The following is a 3072-nucleotide window of genomic DNA, read 5'->3' as shown; positions in this document are numbered from 1 at the left end:
AACCAAATGCCATTTAAAAGTCAGAGCCTATGAACATATGGGAATTTCCATCAAAATGCAAAAAAAAAACTGAGTAACCCCTGTGTTTCCTCTATACACCAACATAGTGAAGAAACAGGACATCAACCTATACTATCAAATTTCTCTATCCTCTGCAAGTCTAATACTGACCAGGAATTATGGATTAAAGAAACCCTCCACATCAAACAACACTCTCCAACACTGAACAACATGCAGTCTTTATTTAAATTATACATTTTTTTTATATATGTTCGTATTACTGATTTTACTTTTTTTGTTGTTGTGTTTTCTTGCTGTAGTTTCTCCCCATGATTACTGTTTAGTGTTTTATTTGTTTAATTATCGTTATATTTAGCAATCGTACTTTGACAATGCCCAAAGACTTATGTAAATGTATTACAGTAAGCATCCACAGAAAAAGGTTCTTCAATAATGGAAATGTCTGTATATCCAAGATCACTCATCAATGTTGATTGAGTATTAAAAAATATTTCATTGTCAAAGCAATAGTAAGCCAGAGGTTCTAAGCAAGATACAAGTAAGAAGAAGTTGAATAATAAAGGTAAACAGAAGTGGAGCCAAAGAATTAGGAGATTTTTTAAGCATTTCAAGCAGAGCGAAATCTCTGAAAGAGAAGACAGTTGAAGCCCAAAAACACATCAAATTTGTTCCTACTGACCAACATGAAAAATTGGAAAAGTTACAGTTTCTAAGTCTATAAAAGAAAAGAAAAATCTGAAATCAAACTCAAATATTTAAAAGAAGAGACAGAGGTACTCTCATCAGCCACAGACTGAAGTAAAAGAAATTCAGTTTAAAGAGATAGGTAAAACTGTGAGAAATTAACATTAAGAACTAAACAAAAGTCAAGAATATACTTACCTATACTATTATCATACTAGTTCTCTTAGTTATTACCAAAAATTCGATTTATGGATTCCTCCCCTCCCTACCTCTTTCATTCTCCTAGCATTCTCTATTTGTAATCTGTATTCTGGTAAAATCTTACTTCTCATGAATTGAAATGTGCCATGTGTTTTCATGGATTGCAATATCCAGTCATTAGAATACACGTGTCCCTGGTCTCTAAGTGACTCACATAATACCTTCTATGGTTATATGTTCCTGTCAATTTCTCTGTGTGGGGATAGAAGATAATAGAAAGGATAAATATATTTTAGAATTCATTTCAGTTGTAAAATGTTACTTTCAAAGACAAAATCATGCCTCTACTATTACCACATATGAAAGCTGTTTTCCAGATGATTCATGATGCCCAGGACACAGCATAAGTTTCAGTTGAACTCAGAAGTGAAGGCTCAATGTCTTGAAATAAAAGATTATGAGAAGAGATAGTCTCTTGGTTATTGGTATAATACATTACCATACTTTTGTCAAGTAGGCAACAACAACTGACTAAAAGACATAGCAGACATCATGAATTGCTTACAGTTCTTTGACATTGATGTCCATATCATGCTTTGTGGAAGACCAAACATAGCATACCAAACAGTGGAAGAAGAATCCATGAAGAGATCAAAACATGGTGGTGGTACCTCAAGAGATATTCCCTAAGTATTATAGGCCCAGTTCATCAATCACCTAACAAAGTCTAAAATTAGTAAGGTTGAAAGGCCATCTGAAAAGACCTATTAGAGAGCTAACTCCTACTACAGCAGCTGAAGGTCAGCAGTTCCTAGTTCAATAAATGGGGCAATGGACAACGATGGATATAGTGAAGAAAAAGGTTTGCATTCACAACAAACAAGTCAGTTTTGAATATAAGCTTCTCAGATATTATGGAGTTATCTGAAGATATTCTAGCCTGGAGTAAATGAGGACCTTTTGGTGGCTGAGATGCTACATCAGAATAAAATGGGACTTGAACATGTTAATCATTCATCTCAATGAGTATAGTTAAAGTTTTATCAGACCCCTTTGGCAAAAATCTTGGCTAAAGACAGAAGAAACCAGTCATTGAAGATAAATAATGATAGAAATCAAAACCTAGCTGATGAAACCAGGCTGCTACAGCGTCCACGAGTCAGGTAAAGACATAAATGACTGAGACCATCCTGAAACTGAAAAATCCAATATCTATGAATAAAATGGACTTACCTCCAACTAAGTGGAAGAATTGGTACATGAAAGTACCATTTGTCACATCCAGTTAAACATCCAATTGGTCATCCAAGTGTGGCACAACAGAAGAGCAACGACCTTCATTCTGAAGTAGGTTATTGCAAGATACGAATTCAAAAGAGAAAGATCAACAACTATCTCCAATCCCTATTTTGTTTGGAATATAAAAAATGTGAGAATACATAATAGGTATGGATACCACAAGTCCTCAAAAGCCCATTTGGAAATAAGAGAGAGAAAAGATCTTTTGGTGGAGGTCTCCATCTGCATGGAATATACTAGGGGTGAAAAAGAAGAATCCATTACAGAAAGACTCACTATAAAAGAGTTGAAAACTGAACAAGAGCTTAAGTTTGTACATATATGCTTGTTGAATGAAGACTTGTGAAATAGATGTGAGATGAATGAATAATTTTATGTATTGACCAAATGTGAACTCTTTATTGGAGAAAGAATGTTTCCTATGATTATGAATTTACATCATATGTACAAATCTGTCATACACAAATATGTATTAGAGATATATCTGTGAACTGACAATATCACTCTGACTCTGACAAGTTGGTGTGCAAGGTGATGTGTGCTATTGGGTTAAGTGAAAAGGAAAAAACAAGGGATATCAGCGAATAGGGTTATTAATACATGTTATATTTTTAAGTAATAACACATTGCAAAAAGTATATATAAGAATGAGACTACAGAAATCAACCTCTCTTTTCTCAGAAGAAATTACTGATAACTGGCTTGCCTATCCTTATATTAACTTGATCATATTTATACTTAATAATAAATAATTTAATTTATAGTTATATGTTAGGTCACTGATTACTAAATGATATTACCCATTACTCTACACACCTGATGCCACTTAATTACTACTTGCTGAACCTGACATGCACTGTACAGCTA

The 3072-nt window shown here is 33.7% G+C and overlaps 1 protein-coding gene across 12 annotated transcripts in view; it reads right to left on the bottom strand.

Moving 5' to 3' along the window:
• The window catches only part of LOC106464952 (vinexin-like), a 214069-nt gene that overhangs the window by 45863 nt on the left and 165134 nt on the right, over window positions 1–3072 (bottom strand). The window lies entirely within an intron of this gene.

The sequence above is a fragment of the Limulus polyphemus genome, unplaced genomic scaffold (genome assembly GCF_000517525.1).
Source record: "Limulus polyphemus unplaced genomic scaffold, Limulus_polyphemus-2.1.2 Scaffold1, whole genome shotgun sequence".
Taxonomy (NCBI): domain Eukaryota; kingdom Metazoa; phylum Arthropoda; class Merostomata; order Xiphosura; family Limulidae; genus Limulus; species Limulus polyphemus.
This window is presented reverse-complemented; position numbering and strand designations above follow the sequence as displayed.